General features: G+C 40.8%; 1 protein-coding gene across 3 annotated transcripts in view; it reads right to left on the reverse strand.

Annotated features, from left to right (window-relative positions):
• Window positions 1–7692, reverse strand: part of SYT1 (synaptotagmin 1) — a 575639-nt gene that overhangs the window by 566608 nt on the left and 1339 nt on the right. Inside the window, exon 2 of one of the 3 annotated variants that reach the window (XM_014518734.2) lies at window positions 1761–1801. The exons of the other annotated variants lie outside the window; for them this stretch is intronic. The gene's annotated coding sequence lies outside the window, so the exon portion shown is untranslated. The remainder of the gene's footprint in view (window positions 1–1760; window positions 1802–7692) is intronic. 3 annotated transcript variants of the gene reach the window in all.

Genomic DNA, 7692 nt, shown 5'->3' on the forward strand with positions numbered 1-7692 from the left:
CGGCTGATCTTGCCAGCCCCAGACAACTGGGGACTCAGACCTTCCTCCAGCCTGGGAAAATCCAAAGACCCTTTCCATCTCCGAGAGAGTTCCTGAAATATCTCCGTACCAGACTCTGTGACCCCTCACTCCCATCAGCAATCTCCCAAGTCTCAGAATCCTTTAGAAATTTCTTTCCTGGTAGGACAAGCTGGAATTCCTCTGGCTAATGGCCCGTTACTCTGAGATGCCTTAGTTATTATAGGGTTGTTTTTCCCATTACAGAAAGATAATATTTTGGGTGCCCATCTCAACAGCAGCCCCTTCTGCCTGTAATTGGGAGTGGCAATTGCCTTTGCCCTAATAACAGAATGGCCAGAGATATTTAGCAGTTGTGCTCACTGTCTTTTCCTTAAGTACACGCCCCTCAGTTCCTTTTTCTAAACCATGACCAAGATCCTAAAGATACATACAGACAGCATAACAATCTATACAATGATAAAACTGACATAAATGTATACATCATAACATTCATTTTCTAAAGAGACTACACACTGACTACGTGCAGTAAAAATAAATATCAGAGAAATAAAGCAGGAAAGCATTATTGCCATCCCACGAACCCCCAAAATTTGGTGGGGTTTGTAATTTTGGGGTACTCCAGCATTTATAAATAATCTAAAGTTTAAGCCCCTCATCTGCTCCAGCATTTTAAGAAAACTGACCCATCAAATTGACATATCCAATTTTTAGCATTAGCAGTCAATAAATTAAGTAAACATTTGATTTTCCTCACTTTTCATAAATAGTACACATGAATGTCTTGTTTTCTTGCCCAATGTCACTGAATTAAAGTTATAATGTGCATCTATTTATTTTGCAGAATCAATGACTTCACAGAATATTACAACAGAAATCCAAAGAACACATTGAGTCCGATTATAATTTTATAATATTCTAGTTAATAATGTCTATTAAAACATCCATTAAAAGACCATCATGATCATTTAACTGGGAAAATTTAATATATATCATCGTAATGTTTTCATTAATGTTAGAGACTTTTAACTGATGTCTTAAATAGATGTTATTATTAAGAAGAGTAACATGGCAATAATTAAAATCAGATCAGGACTTTACCAATGAGAGAAAAAACTGTTATATTCAAAGTAATGAAATCATAGATGCCAGCCTATACTATTTGTCTTCTCCTCTGGTTCATTGGCATCCACATTTTACTACAATTTTATTTTTAATTCAACATCTTGAATTATACCATGTCTTCACATGAAACTTGCATCAAATGGATGCAACATATGGGCTACACCACAGGGCTAGAAGATTTCTTTTTTAAGAAATTGATAAATATCATCAAGAACCCAAGAGAAAACAAGGTTTTATGTGCAGAGTGCTTCCCCTCTTTCCTGATGCTGTTTTCCACATATATATTGATCTAGAAATGTATTATCTTTTAAAACTTTTTCTATTTTTAGTTCATAATAGCCTAAGCCATTGAAAAGTAAGAAATGCATGATGTATTAGTTAAACAATGAGCAGAACAAGACAGACATAAATGTAGTTCTTGTCACATATGCTAGCAATTGAGTTGAAGTGACGGCAAGTAATACGGAAGGCAGCATCTATGATTCATTAAAAACACTGTACCAGCACTTGGATTACAAAAAAGTATTCAGGCCAAAAATGTTTTCCTGCACACTGAAGTGTACTTGCTTACTGATTTAGATGCCAGAATCTGAATGCCAGATAAGATGTAATCTCACCTTCAAGTTAAAGGTAATTGCCATTAACTATCATCATGGAACTGGAAAACAGAATAGAAAAAACATGCATTTGAATGACGGTATTGTCAATTTAATAGTCTTAGTCACTTCCCTGATACGGAACAAGATTTACATCACTTTGTAGGCTCATATTTCCTGACATTTGTCCTATCATATTATGATCAAAGAACTAAAGTAGTGGATGGGAAAGACCACAGAAAGAATCCAATTAAATGATTATGTAAACTTCCAAGAAAATACTGTTTCCATTTGCACCATGAATGTTAGAAATATTATACCGACGTTGTGTTTCTACATTTAACAGGTTCTTGTCTACTAACTCCCCAGGCCATTTTTGCTCATTTCATTAAGAACACAGGAATTAGGTCTGCAGTTGCCTGGTCCTTGAACTGACCGCTAAACTGGCTTCAGCTATAACATGTCTACTAATGCCAGCCAATGTAACAGCCAGAGATTATTTACAAAGGTGATACTATGCTGTATTGAAGCAACATTCTAATGACAGTATGTGGGTCATGGAGCGAGGTCCCCAGGGGTGGCTCTGCAACCCTGGAAGCTCTACACAATTGTGTGACCCCAATTAGGCCTCCTCCTCCCCTATGAGCTTCTTCCTGGTCCACAGGTTCAAACAATAACTCAAACCTCAGCACCTGGGCTACAACATAACATTAACAATAAAGGCAACACTCTGCCCCTTTAAGAGGGCAAACTCCCACCCTTAGAATACCAGACTCCTTAGCTCTGGGCACCTTGTGAGCCCCTACAGTCTTACTGCATTTGGAGATAGCAAAGTAGACCACCGGATGCACTGAGCCATTCTCTTGTGCAGGAGCTCCTTCTCCTGGCAATTGCCAGAAAGAGAGTGACCCTGGCTAGCTCCAGCACTGAGCTTATACAGGCTCTGACTCCTTCCAGTCAGCTGACTGCTTACAGGTGCCAGCTAATTACCTTGTTAGCCAGTTACTCAGGCAACCTGCAGCTGTGGAGCTCTGTGTAGCCTGCCAGGCTCCTTTGCTAAGCTGTTTCTGCCCTTAAAAGCTCAGTGCCCTGCAACAGTGTGACAAAACACCAAAATAAAATTATGGAGGAGAAACTAACTTGCTATATATACTGAGCATTTTTCAAACCTGAGATTTTCAAAACTACTCCATGAAACAATAAAAGTTATGGAAGCTCAATGACTAACACAGAATACATTTGAAAACACTGGATAATTTTTATGCTTATAGAGTTATGTAAGACAATGGCAATAAAATGTTATTTTTATGGTGAGACTTTTTTCCTTGGGTTTTAGGAGGCTCTCATAATAGGGGTGCACAATGGGCATAAACAGAAGATGCCTTATTTTATCAAGGGGTTGGCTGTTCAGTGACTAAGAATGAAGGCTCCCAAACTAGATGGATGAAATTTGTCTCCTCTCTGAAGTTACTGATCAAATCCAGTCTTGTGTAATAGTATACTTCAACACGGAATACATAGGGACTAATCAGGCACAGCACAAAATCTGCCCACTCAGCAGTAAGCAAGCATACAGATTCTCTTCTCACTTTTCAGTATCAATACACAGCTCTCTAAAAGCTGAGTGGAAGCACCCTGCTTTTCAAAAACAACGTTCAAATCTTAGTCTGGGGAATGTATCTATGAGAAAATATGGTACTCTGTACACTTCTGGTCATTCGTATTCAAGTTACATTCACAGTGGAATAACTGCAGAGAAGGGAAACTAGGGTGATCAGGGGTTTGGAGAGCCTGTCTCACAAGGAAACTGAAAGAGCTTGGCCTGTTTAGTCTAGTAAAACTAAGGTTGCAAAGGAATATAAATAAATATTGGGTGGAGGGGCATGTAAACACCAAGGAAAAAGAGTTATTTAAGGCATAGAACATTATTTGTACAAGAACAGATTAATACATTTAGGCTGGCAATGAGAAGGTTCCAGACTAGCCTTCCAGATGGAGTAACGGGGACAACTTCCCAATCCACTAAAGTCCTAGTTTTTAGATGTAGTTCCATTATTCTAGGGAACAGATAATGAGACCTGGCACCTGCACCAGCAGAGATTGGACAGGAAGTCCCATCCAGACCTATGTTCCTGTTTGTCAGTGTACACTAGGATACTCATTCACCAACCTATCTTTAACCTTTCGTTTGAATTTGAATTTCACAAGCCACATGCTTATTTGGCATGCAAATTATTTCCAGTTTGGATGCATTAAGTATTTTCCATGTTCTTTGAACAGTCTGCCCACAGCATGCAGATTCTCTGAAATCTGAAAGATACTGCTTGTGAATCTGACTGGATCCAAGTGTAGACTTGACAGTGCCAGTAAAAGCCCATACCATATGGACCAAGACCCAAAGCCTGTATTAGATCAGCTTTAACAGAAAAGGAGATCTGTTAAAATATCCAGCCAGTCAGCAAGAGTATTGATACAGCATCTGCCAAAAGGTATTTAATGTTTACACTGGTGTGAGATTCACAGACACACTTGTACTTTTCCCTCCAAGTTAGCAAACTTTTTTACATCAAACGTTTTATTAATGAGCTCTCCAAGGTGCTAACCAGTTCAAATGGAAAGGAGCCATTTAATTCATCAAACTGTAAGATCACATTTTTACTCTTTCAAGCTACATTCACTAGAAAATGTAGTTTCAACCAGCTCTTAAAGACTTCTTTCTGAGCCCAGCTACACACCAGTCCAGATAGAAGGGTGGCACCTTAGAGACTGGTTCTGGGAGGCATGAGCTTTCACAGGCAATAATCTACCTCATCACATAAATCTCAGATCAAGGTAGAGAAGGAAGAATATTTCTTACATCACTCAAATCTAGGAGGGGGTGGAAATGTAGCCTCCATTCAGCTGATGCTCCCCATCTTGCACACAAATAGAGCAGCCTGTGGAGCTGCAGCCATGGAGCAGAGGGGAAGAGCCAGCCCTGCTGTGGAGCAGAGAGCCCTGCCAAGCCCAGAGAGCATGCCAGGATGCTGGAGGACTCTGATTTATCTTAAGCCAGCAAGGGGTCTGGGACAGACATTGCATAAACCACTTTGAACCAAATCAGTTAAGTCTGATACTACATTCAACCAAGTTTATCCCAAACTGGCTTCAAGCCATTTTCAAACTGGTTTATGTGTACTGAACATCTGTTCTGTTACAGGTTTAAATCAGTTTCTGATCACTTAAACTGGTTTATGTGTAACTTCTGTCCCTAGCCTTAGAGTGCTGAATAACAGTGTGGCCACCCTTTTTGGATTACCTGGAGCAAACATACAGCACTGGGGCAGTATCTTCCCTGGAGAGTTGATATGCAAGACCCAGGTTAGCCTAGCTTGGTTTTGAGGGGTTATAATACGAAAACAATACTGAAGTGTCCCCCGCTGTGGCTGCACTGGCATGTGGAAGGCACTTGAATGTCTGAGATCACAGCCAAAGTGTCTTAGCAATGCTACAGTACAGTTCTTTTCTAGCGAGTTGTGAAGACCTTGCCTGTCCTTCTTGGCACACAGGAGGATATTATAATAAGCCACTGGGGAAACTATCAGCTCTTGAGAGGTTTAACTGGCATCCGCAGGGCAGAGTTTAAGCTGTGCTGGGGCTGGGGTTGTAGGCTTTAAAGTAAGGCAGCTAGCCCCACTGTACTGTAACAATTTTTACAGAACAGGACATTGGCCATCGTGGCCCCATACTTTATCTGTTAGGGCACTGTCTCATGCTTGTGTTAGAGTTAACTGTGTAGTCTTGCCAACAGGTTAGTAAAATTGATTTGTATGGGATGCTTTGAATAGGAATGATCCTCCCTCATGCAGGGGGTTGGACTAGATGACCTCTTGACCTAGGTCTTTTCCAGCCCTACTTTTCTATGTAAAGAATTAAGGAATTTGGGTAAGAGGCTTGCATGTGTGAATAGGAATTTGGTTAAAGACAGTATCTGAGTATCCAAGTTAAATCTTCAATTAATGCAAGCCCTGAGAATCACAATATGGGTCTTAATCTGCTCAGGCAGTTCACTTACAGCCATGGTCCCATTCTTAGACTAAATAGTAAGGTCACAATGAAGCCTTTAGAACAGCTTCTCCCATACAGGTTTCTATTTCTGCCACTGGCACAGATTCTCTTATTTGCAGCCTTTTTATACTGTATCCTGGTTTCCACCCTCTCTCCCTGATTATACATTCATACATAAAACTAAATGTGGAGTAAGTGACTGCCTTATGAATGCACTGTTCCAGGATGTAGAGCTGCCTCTTGCATAGAACATTTACTCACTGAGAGCCTGCAAGGTCACTTCGTGAGCAGTAATCTAATCTGACTGTGACTGAGTACAAGTAAGGGCAGCCATTCCAGGGAGCTTTTGAGCAGCCTATCTAGGGAATCACCATGTTAATACCAAGTCACAGAAAGGCAGCTGAACTTAGTACAGGTAGCCCTGAGTTCTGTGAAAAGTCTTCAGGGTTTTAAACCGTTCATGTGTATTCAGGGTGGTTGTCCCTGTATAATAAAGTTTTGTCTCACATTTGCAAAAATGAATTCTCACATTTTTATGTCTATGATAAGGACTAGATTACAGTTCTGCATGCAACTACTGGCAGATTCTCCATTTTCAAGGTTCTGAACAGTACCACCCCTGCATACATCTGGTATCCCCTCCCATCTCATTTCCTTTCAGTACAGAATGTTCAGCCAGATCTTCCCACCCCTCAACACTCTACTCAGTTCCTTTATTCATTTCACTCCCTACATCTGGAACAGGCTCCTCTCTTTCATTTCACAAAGATACTCTATGCTTGAATCTTACTTTTTTTTTTACTACATTTTTTTCTTTCCAAGAGAATGTTCCTTAACTTTTCACTTGGCTCATACAATAAAAGTTAATTGTATATATTATTTTGTAATATTGTACTTAATGTTATTAATCTATCTATCCAAACTATTTCCATTATCTTATTGGATTTTTAAACAATGCTATTATGTCACAGCTTTAACTAGTTCTCTGTAGGGCTGTGCGAAATTTCGCCAGCAGTTTCATTTCGATGCTGTTTTGACTCATTTTGAGCTCAAAACAGTGAAATTGAAATGAAACAGAGAGCTTCAAAACAGCCTTGAACCGAAACAGGGCAAGTTGAAATGTTTCGAAAATTTTGAAATGTTTTGAGTTTTGAAGCTCAAGCTGGGCTCGACTGCAGGGAAACAGAAGCTAAAGTAAGGAGAGGGAAGGGGAAGAGTGGGGAAGGAGTGCTCTCATTATTGACTGTGACTGTCATCCTTCCCTGAGGTCCCTTCCAATCCCAGTGCTTTGGGGAAGGGATGGAAAAACTGCCTAAAAAGCAGCATTGTTTTGCGTGTCAGCAGCTAGAGGGGCAGGGGCCCAGAACCCAGATTCCCCCTACACCTATCTCCTTGACAGCTAGCAGGCTTCATGGCTGCAGCAGGGCCTAGCAGGCCTGCAGTTTTCATCCCTCTCTGCCCTAAGACAGACACAGTTAGTTGTACAAGTACCCATGTCACGAGTTTTGCCTGTCGGTAGCTAGAGGTGCAGGGCCCCAGAACCCAGAAGCCTTTATAACCTATTTCCTTGACAGCTGGCAGGTTTCATGGCTTCAGCAAGGGCTACGTTCCCTGCAGTTTTCACCCTGCTGTGCCTTAACACACACACACACAGTGTCACCCATGTCACGAGTTTTGCTTGTCCACAGCTTGAGGTGCAGTTTCCCTAAAACCCCTGCACCTATCTCCTTGAAACTTGGCAGGCTTCATTCCCTCAGAAGGGGCTACCAATCCTGCATGTTTTATCCAACTCAGACCAGAAATGACAAAGTTATAGGCTGTTTTGAGCTTCCCCATAATACCTATGGACAAAACACTGAAACAACAGTTTTGCTGTTGCAATGCTTCGACGAAACGAAAAGGAAGA

Source organism: Alligator sinensis, unplaced genomic scaffold (assembly GCF_000455745.1).
Source record: "Alligator sinensis unplaced genomic scaffold, ASM45574v1 scaffold465_1, whole genome shotgun sequence".
NCBI lineage: Eukaryota > Metazoa > Chordata > Crocodylia > Alligatoridae > Alligator > Alligator sinensis.